The sequence below is a fragment of the Lissotriton helveticus genome, chromosome 10 (assembly GCF_964261635.1).
Source record: "Lissotriton helveticus chromosome 10, aLisHel1.1, whole genome shotgun sequence".
NCBI classification, from domain to species: domain Eukaryota; kingdom Metazoa; phylum Chordata; class Amphibia; order Caudata; family Salamandridae; genus Lissotriton; species Lissotriton helveticus.
Genome location: NC_136071.1, coordinates 726847339 through 726864990, shown reverse-complemented (window position 1 = coordinate 726864990; position 17652 = coordinate 726847339). Strand labels below are relative to the sequence as shown.

Here is a 17652-nt window from a genome sequence, read left to right as displayed (position 1 = left end):
CTATTATCAATGTGTAACTTGAATTGTAGATCAACTAGGACTTCTTTGAAGCAGATGATTGAAATTGTTTAGTACAAGAAGTATACTTTCACTTCATTTCAGTGATTTGGACTACTATTCAACACGTAATGCTCTTCACATGCAGGTGAGATATATACCAAGCGAGGCTGTAACTTCTTCAGTATGGCAATGAATTAAGATGAAAGGTTGATTTAGCTCACTCTGTACTCCCATTAAATCGACGCCTTCTTTGTCTTTTCCTCAGACTTAAATTGTAGAGTTTTGTAAAGCTCTGCAAATGTCCTCAGGATCACTTTTGACATGAATTCAGGAATTTCTTCGGTTTTGTATTTTTTAACCAGAGCATTCTTAATTTATTTACCGACAATTATGGCGTCTGCAAACTGATCAGGTTTTTCTGGATGAAGTTCTGCGTGAAATTCATAATTCTGTGTGGAGAAAGCCCACTAGACACCAGGGATTATTTATAGGCTATTTATTAGGGGTGGGGGCTGCCCAAAATGCCCCCACCCCCTGCCATCATTACAGCCTTTCTGCCTCCCTGGGGCAGATGGGGAAGTAGCACCCGATCTGCCCCCTGGCGGGGGGGGGGGGGCAGAAAGCCCACTAAACCCCAGGGATTTTATTTTTGCACCATTATTTTTAGGGTGGGGGCTGCCTGAAATGGGCATGCTAATGCCCCCACCCCCTGCCACGATTACAGCCGTAACCCCCAATCTGCCTCCCCCGGGGCGTAGAAAGCCCACTAGACACCAGGGATTTTTATTAGGGGCGGGGGCTGCTCCCACCCGCCCAGGCACAAAATTAGAAAGCCCATTAAACACCAGGGATTTTGTTTTTGCACCACTTTTTTTTTTAGGGTGGGGGCATGCCAATGCCCCCACCCCGACCACCATTACAGCCTTTTTGCCCCCCCTGGGGGGGAGATGGGGGAAGTAGCCTGCCAATCTGCCCCCCGGGGGGATAAAAAGGCCACTAGACGCCAGGGTTATTTTGGGGCAAATCTGAATTAGGGTGGGGGCTGCCCTAAATGGGCATGCCCCACCCATTACCCCACAACAATTATAGCTTTCCTGCCCCCCTGGGGGAAAGATGCGGCAGGAGCCCCCAATCTGCCCCCAGGGGGGGCAAAAAACCCACTAGATGGCAGGGATTTTTTTAGGCAAATTTGAATTAGGGTGGTTGCTGCCCAAAACATACATGCCCATGCCCCACCCCTACCCCCACAAAAATATCAGTCTTCCTGCCCCCCCTGGGGAGCAGGTGGGGCAGGAGCCCAAAATCTGCCCCCCAGGGGGGGCAATAAGCCCATTAAACCCCTGGGCTTTTTTTGAGAACATCTTTATCAGGGTGGGGGCATTGGCATGCCCATTTTGGGCAGCCCTGCCCTAATTAAAATGCCCAAAAAACTCTCTGGTGGCTAGTGGACTTTCAGATACCCTGGGGGGCATATGGGGGCATTAGCCCACAATCTGACCCGCCGGGGGGGGGGGCAAAAAGCCCTCTAGATGGAAGGTTTTTTTTGGGGCAAATTTGAATTAGGGTGGGGGCAGCCCAAAACAGGCGTGGCCATGCACCCTCACCCTCCCCAGTGAAACATACAGCCTTCCTGCCCTTCCTGAGGGGCAGACGTGGGCAATAGCCCCCAATCTGCCCCTTGGGGGGCAAAAAGCCCAGTAGAGGCCAGGGATCTTTTGGGCAAATTTTAATTAAGGTGGGGGCATTGGCATGCCCGTTTTGGGCAGCCCCCACCCTAATTAAAACTTGCCCATAAAACTCCCTGGCATCTAGTGGACTTTCAGCCCCCCAGGGGGGCTGATGGGGGCATTAGCCCCCAATCTGTCCAGCCGGGGGGGGCAAAAAGCCCACTAGACACCAGGGATTTTTTATAGCTATTTATTAGGGGTGGGGGCTGCCCAAAATGCCCCCACCCCCTGCCACCATTACAGCCTTTCTGCCTCCCTGGGGCAGTTGGGGCAGTAGCACCCGATCTGCCCCCTGGGGGGGCAGAAAGCCCACTAACCGCAGGGATTTTATTTTTGCACCATTATTTTTAGGGTGGGGGCTGCCTGAAATGGGCATGCTAATGCCCCCACCCCCTGCCACGATTACAGCCGTAACCCCCAATCTGCCTCCCCCGGGGGGGGGGCAGAAAGCCCATTAAACACCAGGGATTTTGTTTTTACACCACTTTTTTTAGGGTGGGGCATGCCAATGCCCCCACCCCCACCACCATTACAGCCTTTTTGCCCCCCCCTGGGGGGGAGATGGGGGCTGTAGCCTGCCAATCTGCCCCCGGGGGATAAAAAGGCCACTAGACGCCAGGGTTATTTTGGGGCAAATCTGAATTAGGGTGGGGGCTGCCCTAAATGGGCATGCCCCACCCATTACCCCACAACAATTATAGCCTTCCTGCCCCCCTGGGGGGAAGATGCGGCAGGAGCCCCCAATCTGCCCCCAGGGGGGGGGGCAAAAAGCCCACTAGATGCCAGGGATTTTTTTTAGGCAAATTTGAATTAGGGCGGGGGCTGCCCAAAACAGACATGCCCATGCCCCACCACTACCCCCACATAAATGTCAGTCTTCCTGCCCCCCCTGGGGAGCAGGTGGTGCAGGAGCCCAAAATCTGCCCCCAGGGGTGGCAAAAAGCCCATTAAACCCCTAGGCTTTTTTTGAGAACATCTTTATTAGGGTGGGGGTATTGGCATGCCCATTTTGGGCAGCCCTGCCCTAATTAAAATGCCCCAAAAACTCTCTGGTGTCTAGTGGACTTTCAGATACCCAAGGGGCATATGGGGGCATTAGCCCACGATCTGACCCGCCGGGGGGGGGCAAAAAGCCCTCTAGATGGAAGGTTTTTTTTGGGGGCAAATTTTAATTAGGGTGGGGGCAGCCCAAAACAGGCTTGGCCATGCCCCCTCCCCCTCCCCAGCAAAACATACATCCTTCCTGCCCTTCCTGAGGGGCAGATGGGGGCAATAGCCCCCAATCTGACCCTTGGGGGGCAAAAAGCCCAGTAGAGGCCAGGGATCTTTTGGGCAAATTTTAATTAGGGTGGGGGCATTGGCATGCCCGTTTTGGGCAGCCCCCACCCTAATTAAAACTTGCCCATAAAACTCCCTGGCATCTAGTGGACTTTCAGCCCCCCTGGGGGCTGAAGGGGGCATTAGCCCCCAATCTGTCCAGCCGGGGGGGCAAAAAGCCCACTAGACACCAGGGATTTTTTATAGGCTATTTATTAGGGGTGGGGGCTGCCCAAAATGCCCCCACCCCCTGCCACCATTACAGCCTTTCTGCCTCCCTGGGGCAGATGGGGCAGTAGCACCCGATCTGCCCCCTGGGGGGGGCAGAAAGCCCACTAAACCCCAGGGATTTTATTTTTGCACCATTATTTTTAGGGTGGGGGCTGCCTGAAATGGGCATGCTAATGCCCCCACCCCCTGCCACAATTACAGCCGTAACCCCATATCCGCCTCCCTCGGGGGGCAGAAAGCCCATTAAACACCAGGGATTTTGTTTTTGCACCACTTTTTTTAGGGTGGGGGCATGCCAATGCCCCTACCCCCACCACCATTACAGCCTTTTTGCCCCCCCTGGGGGGGAGATGGGGGCAGTAGCCTGCCAATCTGCCCCCGGGGGGATAAAAAGGCCACTAGACGCCAGGGTTATTTTGGGGCAAATCTGAATTAGGGTGGGGGCTGCCCTAAATGGGCATGCCCCACCCATTACCCCACAACAATTATAGCCTTCCTGCCCCCCTGGGGGGAAGATGCGGCAGGAGCCCCCAATCTGCCCCCAGGGGGGGCAAAAAGCCCACTAGATGGCAGGGATTTTTTTAGGCAAATTTGAATTAGGGTGGGGGCTGCCCAAAACAGACATGCCCATGCCCCACCCCTACCCCCACAAAAATGTCAGTCTTCCTGCCCCCCCCCCCCTGGGGAGCAGGTGGGGCAGGAGCCCACTAAACCCCAGGGCTTTTTTTGAGAACATCTTTATTAGGGTGGGGGCATTGGCATGCTCATTTTGGGCAGCCCTCCCCCAATTAAAATGCCCAAAAAACTCTCTGGTGTCTAGTGGACTTTCAGATACCCTGGGTGGCATATGGGGGCATTAGCCCACAATCTGACCCGCCGGGGGGGGGCAAAAAGCCCTCTAGATGGCAGTTTGTTTGGGGGGCAAACTTTAATTAGGGTGTGGGCAGCCCAAAACAGGCGTGGCCATGCCCCCTCCCCCTCCCCAGCAAACATACAGCCTTCCTGCCCTTCCTGAGGGGCAGATGGGGGCAATAGCCCCCAATCTGCCCCTTGGGGGGCAAAAAGCCCAGTAGAGGCCAGGGATCTTTTGGGCAAATTTTAATTAGGGTGGTGGCATTGGCATGCCCGTTTTGGGCAGCCCCCACCCTAATTAAAACTTGTCCATAAAACTCCCTGGCATCTAGTGGACTTTCAGCCCCCCTGGGGGGCTGATGGGGGCATTAGCCCCCAATCTGTCCAGCTGGGGGCGAAAAGCCCTCTAGACCCCAGGGTTTTTTGGGGCAAATTTTAATTAGGGTGGGGGCTGCCCAAAACAGGCGTGCCCATGCCCCCACCCCCTCCCTCACAAAAGGTACAGCCTTCCTGCCCTTCCTGGGGAGAAGATGGGGGCATTAGCCCCAATCTGCCCCCTGGGGGCAAAAAGCCCAGTAGACGTCAGGGATTTTTTTGGCAAATATTAATTAGGGTGGGGCATTGGCATTCCTGTTTTGGACAGCCTCCACCCTAATTAAAATTTGCCCAAAAAACTCCCTTGCGTCTAGTGGACTTTCAGCCCCCCATTAGCCCCCAATCTGCCCTGCCGGGGGGGGGGCAAAAAGCCCTGTAGACGCCAGGGTTTTTTGGGGGGGCAAATTTGAATTAGAGTGGTGCAGCCCAAAACGGGCATGCCCATGCCCCCACCCCCTCTCCTGCAAAAATTACAGCCTTCCTGCTCCCCCGGGGGGCAGATGGGGCAGTAGCCCCCAATCTGCTCCCGGGGGGCTCAAGGCCCACTAGACGCCAGGAATTTTTTGGCCACATTTGTATCAGGGTGGGGGCTGCCCAAAACGGGAATGCCAATGCCCCCACCCCAACTTGCAACAATTACAGCCTCTATGCCCCCTGGAGGGAAGATGGGGGCAGATGCTCCCAATCTGCCCCCCCAGGGGGGGCAAAAAGCTCACTAGACACCAATGATTACGCTGTCTGTTTTATACGTGGGGGTGGGGGCTGCCCAGAATGCCCCCACCCCCAAACAAATATCAACAGTGTTTCTGACCCCCTTGGGGGCAAATCAGGGCAACCCCCCCCCATATCCCCTCCAGGGCGGCAGAAAACAGACTAGGGACTGATTTTTTTTTAGCAATATGCCTACCTGTCGATTTTGGGCCATGGCGCAGTCAGCACATAGGGAAACCTAGCAAACCTCTACATTTTTCTAAACGAGACACCCAGGGGAATCTAGGACGGTTGTAACTTGACTGGCCCTCTCCAGGTTCTGTCACCCAGAATACCTTGCCAACCTAAAAATGTGTCCAAAAATAACGAACTTTCCTCACATTTCTGTGGTGGAAAGTTTTGAAATCTGCGTGGATCCACAAAATTCCACCCACAACACGTTCCCCGAAGCCTTCCAATAAAAACAGTGACTCACTCGTGTGAGAGGCCCAAGTACCCGCAGCAGGCAGGGGCCTAAAACGTATTGAGGCAACATCAAAATTGCCTATCTCACAACCAACTGGTTTTGCTAGAGGGGGTCACCTGGGTTTTTGGTCCTGTGCTCGGCAGCCATCTAGGGAAATGTTACAAAGATGAATACTGCGTAGACCAGGTGATGTAGATAAGTTCTCAGCTTTATTCACAGGATCACGTCTTAGTTATAGGTATAAGATATATCAAGTAAGATCCATTTAAGTGCCCCACCAGGAGCAGGCTCTTCAGTGCTCAGCCCATCCACACCAACTGATTCACTCTTCCAATCCAAACACAATCAACATTCTATCTGACCTCATCATAGGCTGAGCAGCAAAGGAGAGAACCTCTGTAGGGAGAGTGCATTAAGTAAAAGGTACATTACAACACATCCCCCCCTTTTATAGTGATGGAAAACAATCAACATGTGTGAAGTTGATAAAACACACGTTCCAGCAAAGGAGGATGCAATAATAACAAAATTATACATCACCCCCTTGCAATAATGATCAATATAACAAATGCATGAAAGTTGCCAAACATACAAATGAGGGCAAAGGAGAATGAATGAGCTAACTGAAGTTACTACACCCATCTCCCCTTCATAATGATCACAAACAACAAAAATGCAAGTTAAATAAAAACATCCTTCAAAACAAGTGGATACTATCCACATAACTCTCGCCCCAAACTGCGGGTACAATAATGAGTAGCCAATGCACCACAAACTAAGGCACAAAACTGTGGCAGAACAGGGATCTACAACCCTCAACTGCACAAACCAATGACAGAACAGGTCTACCTCAAAGAAATGGAATAAGACACAGCCCATACCCAGACAAGGTAATAAAACCCCAAAAACACTCTAAAAACCAATATGGGTATCCCTTAACCCAAAGCAAACATATTATGGGTCTGCTTAAACCCAAGCAAATCTATTATGGGAGAAAAGCAAACATATTATGGGTCTGCTAAACCTAAAGCAAATACATTATGGGAATCTCCCAAACCCAACGTGCACAACCAAAATGCACAGTCTAAACTCCCACTTGAGGCATTAACCACATACAGGGTAATAACACAACCAATAAGAGAAGCAACACAAGAGGTAAACTTCCCTCGTGCGTACCCGTAACGCACAGTCTATATAATGAGTATACAAAACCCACGACAATTCCAGGTATCCTTGAATCCTAGACAAACTGGCCAAAACTTGAAATTCAGAAAAAAAAACAGCACAAACATGCAGATAAAACACTCTCAAACACATTTTGGGTATCGGGTATCTTTAAACCCAAGACATAATAGCCAAAACCTGAAATAGAGAAAATAAGCACAGTCCAGAACATAATCAAATGCAACAGGGAACACACCATCAGTCACAAAGATGTGACTGCCCACACAACCTACAGCTATCAGTAAGCAAACTTTCCCAAAAACAAAACACACACAAGCCGCCAAAAACCCTTACAGATGCAATAAAACCATGACACAAAACTCAAAAATACATTTGACATAGCATTGTAAAAAAATAATTAAAAAAAAAATGAGATACTTGTGTGTATCACTGAAATACACAATCCTTAAGTGTGCACATGACTGGAAATGCACAAATGATGGTGAGTGAGTGCATCACTGTAGTAGAAAATTCTAAATCACAATTAAATCCATTCGCCAAATCTTGATGGAGAAAAGTACTTGTAATGTTGAATTCCTTCAATGCGCGATGTTTTGATACAATGAGTGAAGTTTTTCAATAAGTAAAACAAACCTGTCTGCCTTCCGTGAACAAATCGGGAAGATCTCGTCGTTCCTGTAGTTGTAGCGGTTCCTATGGATACCAAGATGGCAGCGTGTGTGTTTACGTGACGTCTATGCGGGATAACGTCACTATGTACTGTGCACAGCTGACAGAAGAAATGGAGCGTGAGGAAGGACAGAACTGGTTTGAAGACAAACAGAGTCAGTAATGGCAGAATGCGCTTCAGGAGATTAGCGCGAGCGAAGACAGCGCGGGGCACCAGAGTCAGAGCGTGCTTGGTAACGGTAACAGTGGTCGTTGCGAGTCAAAACAAATCAATGGTTAGAAAGCTCACCAATCGATAAAAACAAAAAAAAATACCGTCACAGGAGAGTAGTAAGTTTCTTCAAAATCCAGCAAACGAGCAGTGCCAACAGCAGTACAATTCCAAGAGAACGTTTATAAGTACTTACAAACCCACGATGCTAACAAGTCCAATATTATTATCGAGGTGATGAATTTCAAACTCGGTTAAAATACATAAATCCACAAAGTCATTTGAGTCCAAGTGAATAATCCACAGAGCATTTAAATTCAGTCATCAAATTCGTAGTCCAGTATAAATAGGTGTCACAGCAGCTGTCCAACGCTGTTGATTCACCGCACATGTAGAGTTCAATTAAAGGGTCTCATCATCTCTCATCCAGAATTATACTCCATGCAGTACAAACAGGGCCAAAGCAGGGACATCAATTTTTCCAAGACAGCAAGCAGGAAAACAGAAACTGGCACCATATAGTTAAGGGCGACCGTTGATAGGGTCACTGGTGGGGCATTTAAGGTGCCTAGTTTCTACAAATCCACGGTTTGCAATTCACTTACTTGAAGTTCCTTTAGTTCCTATAATTTTCCAATTCCAAAAGTCTATTTCAGTACCAGGTTCTTTAAATCGTCGCCAGTGTTACAAAGATGAATACTGCGTAGACCAGGTGATGTAGATAAGTTCTCAGCTTTATTCACAGGATCACTTCTTGGTTACAGGTATAAGATATATCAAGTAAAATCCATTGAAGTGCCCCACCAGGAGCAGGCTCTTCACTGCTCAGCCCATCCACACCAACTGATTCACTCTTCTAATCCAAACGCAATCAACATTCTATCTGACCTCATCATAGGCTGAGCAGCAAAGGAGAGAACCTCTGTAGGGAGAGTGTATTAAGTAAAAGGTACATTACAACAGGAAACCTACCAAACTGACACATTTCTGAAAACTAGACACCCGGGGGCTTCCAAGCAGGTAAAACCAGGTGGATGTGAGATAGGCAATATTGATGTCGCCTCACTACGTTTTGGGCTCTTCCCTGTCGCGGGTACTTGGGCCTCACACACACGTGAGGCACCATTTTTATCGGGAGACCTGGGGGAACACTAAGTAGTAGGAAATTCGTGTGAACCCAGTGATGCCACACTTTTCCACACAAACATGTCTGAAAATAGTGCATTTTTCAGCTAAAATTGAGGTTTTGCCGGGGATTCTGGTTAAGGAAACGTTGGGGGATCCATGCAATCCATATCTCCCTGGAAGCCCCCGGGTGTCTACTTTTTAGAAATGTGTGGGTTTGGTAGGTTTCCCTAGGTGCCGGCAGAATTAGGGTTAAAAAGCTACAGCTAGGCACTTTGCCTAAAAAGGGTAATTTTTCACTGCGATATTGAGGTGTGACCACGTTGCGTTTTGCACCGTTCCCTGTCGCAGGCACTAGGCCAACCCACACAAGTGAAGTACAATTTTTTCTCGGAAGACTTTGGGGTACTTGGGGTGGGTAGAAAATTGTGGATCCACACAGATTCCAGAACTTTCCACCACAGAAGTTTGGGGAAAATGTGTTTTTTGTTGGTTTGCAAGAGATTCTGGGTAACAGAAACTGGTGGGAGGCAGTCAAGCCACCCCATCCTTGATTCCCCTGGGTGTCTAGTTTTCAAAAATGTACAGGTTTGCTAGGATTCCCTAGGTGCCGGCAGAGCTAGGGTTAAAAAACTACAGCTAGGCACTTAGCAAAAATAGGGTCATTTTTTTACTGCGAAATTGTCCTGTTCCCGGCATTCAACCGATGATTATTCCACTCCTCTACTGCAAAACCCGCCAACAGCACTATAAGATAACACACAGTGGCAGCAGACGAATATCACAGAAGAGGGTGGGGAAACATGAAGGAATGCTTGGAGAATGATGAACCTCACTCATGGACTGTGGACCCCCAGGGATCTACAACAGAGAAGAAACAAAGAAAAGAAAAGTGTGATTTCATGCAACCATATCCATACGAGCTTGGGTGGACAAAAATCAAAAACAGACAAGTAAATGTTCTTACCCTTCTCAAAGGGTCCAAGCTCTCTGGGTCTTTAAACGGTTTTAAGCAGCATATGCAAGTCACCATCTGCTATTCCACGTCTTCATATGGAGTTGTCCAGGTATCCATAACATTCATTAAACAAGGATGGAAGTTTGTTTCTATACTTCTCAAGAAACAAGGAGCGACATAGAGAAAAAGGGGAAAAAGGCCTACAACCTGTGGCAAAAAAAACCCTCTTCATATAGATGAGCAAGGAACTCTATTCCAGAAAATAGATAAGTGCACTTATTTTACTGCCCAGAAAAAGAAAACGTACATGGCCATAACTCTAGCAACAAAAATAAGTAATCCTATGTGCCTGACATGCAGCCGCGTTATGCCCAGGCAAAGATCACCACAGCGATAGGAGCCCCTACCACCGTGGATACAAATAGTCCTTTTGTGGGGTATAAGAAAAATGGAACCATAAACAAAAGGACTCACGAACTACAGCGGGGCAGAAATAGCGAGCTACCTGCACTGTCCTAACGTGGCAAGAGTGCAAAGCATATCCAGAAGACAAGAACCGGCAAAGTTCTCCACAAGCAACGCGGTCTCCTTGAGGACGAACATTCCAAACCGGAAGTCAGGCAAGAAGGGACTGGATGTCCGCGACAATCCGGAAGACGTCAAGGGGGCAGACCTTCCAGGTCACAGGACCGGGGAAGAAACCAAGCGCTGCCGAATGAGAATCAGCGCCTTTTAATCACAGAGCACCAACCCCACCAAGCACGCAGGACATGAACATGGAAAGAAAAGAAAGAAGGAGGAGGGAAAAGGTACGTCCACAAATGTAAATGCTGGCTTAGGACAATCCGGGAGGAGTTAATTCCCAACAGAAATTGAGGTGTGACCACGTTGCGTTGTGCACCGTTTCCTGTCGCGGGCACTTGGGCGACCCACCCAAGTGAGGTACCATTTTTCTCGTAAGACTTTGGGGAATACACGGTGGGTGGAAATTTTTGGATCCGCGCAGATTCCAGGACTTTCCACCACAGAAATGTGGGGAAAATGTGGGATTTTTGACAATTTTTTAGGTTTGCAATGGATTCTGGGTAACAGAACCTGGTGGGAGGCAATTAAGTCACCCCATCCTGGATTCCCCTGGATGTCTAGTTTTAAAAAATGTATAGGTTTCCTAGGTTTCCCTAGGTGCCGGCAGAGCTAGGGTTCAAAAACTACAGTTAGGCACTTTGCAAAAAAAAGGGTCAGTTTTCACTGCGAAATTGAGGTGTGACCACGTTGCGTTTTGCACCGTTTCCTGTCGCGGGCACTAGGCAGATCCACACAAGTGAGGTACCATTTTTCTTGGAAGACTTTGGGGAACGCCGGGTGGGTGAAAATGTGTGGATCCACACAGATTCCAGAACTTCCCACCACAGAAATGTGGGGAAAATGAGGTTTTTTAGACAATTGTTTAGGTTCGCGTGGGATTCAGGGTAACAGAACCTGGTGGGAGGCAGTCAAGTCACCCCATTCTAGATTCCCCTGGGTGTTTTGTTTTAAAAAATGTATAGGCGTGCTAGGTTTCCCTAGGTGCCGGCAGAGTTAGGCTTCAAAAACTACAGCTAGGCACTTTGCCAAAACAGTGTCATTTTTCACTGCGAAATTGAGGTGTGACCATGTGGCGTTTTGTGCCGTTTCCTGTAGCGGGCACTAGGCCGACCTACACAAGTGAGGTACCATTTTTCTTTTAAGATTTTGGGGAATGCGGTGTGGGTGGAAATTTGTGGATCCACACAGATTCCAGGACTTTCCACCACAGAAATGTGGAGAAAATGTGTTTTTTGGGTCAATTTTTTAGGTTTGCAAGGGATTCTGGGTAACAGAACCTGGCGGGAGGCAGTCAAGTCACCCCATACTGGATTCTTCTGGGTGTCTAGTTTTCAAAAATGTATATGTTTTCTAGGTTTCCCTAGGTGTCGGGAGAGCTAGTGTTCAGACACTACAGCTAGACACTTCGCAAATAAAGGGTACATTTTCATTGTGAAAATGTGGTGTGTTCACGTTGGGTTTAGAGCCATTTCCTGTCGTGGGCAGTATGCCTACCCACACAAGTGATTTACCATTTTTATCAGAAGACTCAGGGTAATTCATATTTGTAAAGCAACTGTTATTACCTATTGATTTTTGATGCATTTCTGCCTTCCAAAGGCAAGACATTGTGTAAAAAAGAAGTCATTCTGAAAAATGACCGATAATTCTCATTGTTCCCATTTCAGAAATACATAGGTGTCTTTCATACCAACTTTTCCATGTATATATTATGCACAAACATTAGTTTCATGATACAATTAGTGAAAAAATATTAGCATAATTAACAGTCCCAATTGGGCTGATAAGAGTCAACGATGTTTCAGCCTTCTTAACTCAAGGTCTTCATCAGGACAAAGGAACTCAAGCAAGAAGAATGCTGCCTTAAAGAAATCCAAGGCCTGTTGGTGAAATTATTTGGATGTGATTGTCAAAGTCTGGTCCAGAGTCACTGGTCACCAGTGAAGAGGGAAGACGAGGAACCTGTTCGGATATCTCATCATAATAGGGATGTTCCTTGAACAGGGAGCCATGAGAGTGAATTGCTGATTACGACTCTTGTGTGAAAAAGGTATTAGTCCCAGAGATATATATGGTTTTAATCAGTCAAACTGGAGTAAATTGAGATCTCAACTGGAGTCATATTGCTTGCAGCATGTCCTGAACATATCGGGTTCAAGGAATAGCCCTAACAAAGTCAAAGACTGCTTTGTATTTCTTTTTCAATGTATTATTACTCTTTTCCTTACATTACACATTTTACAATTTTAAAAATAAAATCCCCAAAAATCTGATTCAATTGGCAAACTATCATGGATTTATATCATTAGCTGGAGCCTGATCTTCTGGTTCAGAAAAGAAATACCACATCAATAACACCAATAGTGACAATCCTGGCATTACTCCAGTTTATAGCCACAGGATCATTCCAAGACATTGTTGCAGTATCTGGTGCAATGTCACAACCAACTTCAATTGGCGTCATACAAGAAGGACTTTCTACAATGATGAGACACATCAACAGCTTCACACACAACACAAAATGCGGTTTAAGCCAATGTGATGGGAGAAGAATATGTTTTGGGTCAAATATCACATGTGGTTAGAGCAATTTAAGCAGCAAATATTAACTTGGTTCCAACTTTCAATAGAAAACAAGTTTACTGCAATCTTAAGAACTTCAAATCAATAGCTTTGCAAGTTGTCTTTGAAAAAACATATGCACACCCAAAGTGTGTGTGTGTCTTTCACAGGATCAATCCATGTTCCCCTGGTATTTTGCAACAGCAGCATATAACTGCAAATGTCGCAACTTGGATACATCCAAATGAACATGACATGGTGACAAAAACAAAAAGGTTCATTAAATTACATTACAAAATTAACACCTTACAAATGAATATTTTTGAGGACACATTTTCTAAGAACAATCCAAGATAAACAATGCAAATGAACACAGTAGTCAATGTGCTAAAACTTTGATCAACAAACATCTTTGCCCTGGCTACACTTCACTTGGCCTTTCTAAAAAATGTCCAGCAGAGACATTTATCCTCATTACATTAAAAATTGGTTTAACATTTCATATAATAAAATGTACTTACACTCATTTGAAGAAGCTCCCAATGACATATTGACATATGTTAATGCCTTCCTCTTCACCACAATCATCTTCAATTGGCATTTCAACATCCTTACTCAGTGGCTTTTCATGGTCTTCTTCATCTGCAATGTATGGGATGTTCTGTTGCATGACTATGTTGAGTAACATGCAGCATGCCATGGTCATTTTGCACACCTTATCGGGCGAGTAGAGTAGGGCTCGACCAATCTTGTCCAGACATTGAAACCTGGCCTTTAGGGGCTAAACAACCTCCTACAATGGCCTCTGTATTCTTCCATGAGCCTCACTTGAAGCGGACTTCCCCTGGCTGAGTCTCTTATATGGGAACAAAAGAAGCCAACAGAAATTGTAACTCAATTTTAGATCATTACACTTTACATTAATCAAACAATGTAATGAGTACTTATCAACAAGCCAGGCCGGCTCAGGTCCAAGTCATGACATTTTTAGGGTATGCTGGTGTTCCGTAGTACAACGTAATCATGGGTTGATCCAGGAAAATGCACACACACACTTGCAATGTACAAATCTGCTAAGCAGACAACTTGCACATTGATTGAATGGAAATACTTTTGATTTAAATACACTTGTTCTCTTGCGTGTGTTGGCACTAAGGCAATATGTGTGCCATCAACTGCTCCAACTACATGTGGTAGGTGGCCCAAGGCATAACATGTGCCCTTCACATTGGCAAATTCCTTTTTTCTAGGAAGCTGTTGATGTGTCTCATGATTGAAGAAATAACTTCTTGTAGCATACCGCTGAAAGTTGGTTGTGACATTCCAGCAGATACTGCCACAGTGTATTGGAATGATCCTTTGGCTACAAAATGGAGTACTGGCATTATTCTTGCTATTGATGTTATTGATGTGGGCTTACTATTGTGATGCAAAAGCTCTGGCAGCAGCTGATGACATAAATCAAGAATTGTTTGCTATTCAATCAGATTTTTTTTATAATGTCCCATTCTTCTATGGAGGTATGGTCTGAAAATGGTCTCAACACGTGAAACTGTCTTCTTCTCACTCTCCCTGGGTCATATGTCTGCGTTTAAAAAAAAACAAATGTTGTAAATATTTGCTAACACAGTTTCAAATTAAACCAGACATTTCATCTAGTTTTCAATACATATAAGTTTTTAATACATAATTATACAGAACCTTATAATGTTTAGAATAAATATTGTTTTTAGTTTACATTTATTACATGTTTATAATTTACATTTTTAATGTGTAAGTAATATTTTGTAAATGAGTAATTTACACATTCTTATATATTTTTTTAATTTCTCTGCAAAAAGACTATCAACAGCGATAGAAACAACACTGTGCTGATATTGCACCAAATATATGAAGGCAGGACATTAAACATTTTTGTAAAAACAAAGGAACAACATTAGCATTTTCTACAGTTAAACAAAGTAGCTACCTATTTGAGTGGTGGTGTCTCACTTAACATTCACATACACACTATTTCACAATCTAAAATGGCAGCAGCCTAGCCTCGCCATCAGAACATTTGGAATTAGCTGGCTACAGCATAAGTGACCGTCTAGTGGGTGTGAAAACTCCACAACAGAGCCAGCCATAGGTTAACATGTGAAAGCAATGTACAACAGCCCATGGATGTGTCCATCACCATTAACAATCGCGTACATAGGGTACGTGTATGCAGCATTTCAAAAAAAGCTCACTTGCCTTATAGCACTGCAGTCAACAACACATCCTCAACGCTTGCTGCTATTTCAGACCTTTGGGAGCCACGATGCGAGGAAGAACAGGTGTCCGAGCCCCCGCCTGAAACAGAGGAGCTGGAGTTGTTTGCCACGGAGGTCCTGTCCCTGTACAGCCAACTCCATGGCTCAGCAGAGCAACAGGTATATCTTTAAAATAAAAATGTTATTCTGACTAACTTTTTTTTTAAACACAGGCTAGAATGTCCCTTTTAGTCCCTGAGTGAAGTGTAGTGATTGAAGTGCACTTTCTGATCTATTCAAAATTATGGTGTGTATTTTTAAACTTATTATATTTCGACAACACCACAACACCAGTACAAGTTGTGCTTTAGCCCTAAATTATATTATGTGTGTGTGTGTATGTATACATATATATATTTCCAAAAGAATCGCTTATGCCCAAGCCTACTCACACGAGGCGTCAGCAGCGAGGTAGCAAACCTCATTACATTCCATCCAATGTATGCAATCTTTAGCCCGAAAAATCTCACTGTCCAAATCACCACAGTACTGCTGTTCATATACTTGTTTCAAAGTGTTTATTTTGGCCGTTCAACTGCTTAATTGATAAAGATTACAATTCAAAATGCCTTCTATTTAATATATCATCTACCGGACACGGAACTTAGACATCCTTACAATAACAGATTCACGTCAAGTCATATTTTTAGTTGAGTGAATTTATAAATTGAATCATTTCTAAACCGGAAATATCTGCAAATCACTTCAACATCTTCGTGATCATAAATTCATTCTGAATAACAGTATTGAGTAAAAAACTTTGCATTGTGATTGTGCATTACTTAAACAAGGAAACATAATTGACAGCAAACATTATACTGCCCCAGTGGGCTTACTAACTAACAAAACTGACCATAAATATCTTTTATGAAATAGTGCAACATTAGTGTAATGCATCCTAATATTTCAATCTTTCTTGATTGACTATTACCATTCTGTCAGTTCATAAATTCAGCTAGTCAATAAAGTTATGTGACATGCACAAAACAGTACATGGTGGAATCAAGCCCCAGAAACAAAACTTAACAATGACTTTATTTAAATATTTTGACCAATTCTAAATTCAACCGGCTTGGTTTTTCAAGATATAATAGCTTCTTTGCATTTCTGTAATCTTCTTTCTGAAAAAGAACCAACAAATAGAGTACCAATTAAAATCCACGTTACATTACGCATTCAAGTTAAAAAGGCAAAAATCTGTGCAGAAGGAAGAAGTTAGCAGATGACATTTACATAACTTTTGTGTTCAGCCTAGGTATACAGCTAATTCTTCATCCATATTTAATCCATTCAGATGAAGGGTATTACATTTAATGATCATTTTGGATTCCAATCTTTGTAAATCCACTATTTGATCACCCCCTCTCTCAAGACTAGGAATTTGATCAAGAACCACAAATTGCAATAAATTACAATTAGAGTTGTGGTATATTCTGAAATGACTAGCAATAGGATATTGTTTATCGTCATTGCGAATAGCACACAAATGCTCTAAAATGTGTTTTTTCGCCTTATAAATAGTGCTTCCTATGTATGCAAGTTTGCATGGACATACTTAGGCATACACCACATATTCAGTGTTACAATTCAATAGTTTGTTAATTACAAAATTGTTTCTGATCTCCTGCTAATTCCAGAGTTTTACAGCTTTTACCATGCTTGCAGGCGTTGCATTGGTTACAATTGAAAAATCCCTTAATCTCATTAGGGGTGTTTCCGTACTTACTAGGCAGTTCCTCAATGTGTCCTGTAATGATATTGCTTTTCTGTACATTATCATGGGATGAGAACCAACAGATGTAATAAAGTCAGGGTCTGTCTTCAAAACACCCCAATGTTTAGTTAAACTATTTTTCCGATCCCACATTCTGTTGTGGTATCTTGTGATGAAACAGATTTTTGATTCATCACTTTCTTTCTTTTTAGGAATGAGCACTGCATCTCTATTTAGTACAGCAACCTTATCAATTGCCATTTGAATGGTTGTATTGCTGTACCCTATTTCCCTGAATCTTTGTGTCATAACCTTCATCTCTTCGCTAAACCACCATCCGTGCTGCGATTCCTTCTGGCTCGTAATAAATGGAATACTCTGAACCAATGAAGTTGGGTGACAACTGTCCGCTCTTAATAGACTATTTCCTACAGTTTTTCTCCTAAATAAATGACTAACTAGTTTGTTCTGTTTCACCGTTGGTCTAACATCAAGGAACTCTATAGTTACATTGTTACATTGTCAATATGACTATTGAACGTCAAGTTCAGAGAAATATCATTAAGTGTAACTATGAATTAATCTGCCTCCTCCTCAGTACTCTTCCAAATACAGAGTACCCTTCAAAATACAGAAGATGTCATCAATGTACCTGACTCAGAGGACG

At 44.7% G+C, this 17652-nt stretch overlaps 1 protein-coding gene across 1 annotated transcript in view; it reads left to right on the top strand.

The window, feature by feature from the left end:
- Nucleotides 1-17652, top strand: part of VIPR2 (vasoactive intestinal peptide receptor 2) — a 1008023-nt gene that overhangs the window by 704406 nt on the left and 285965 nt on the right. The window lies entirely within an intron of this gene.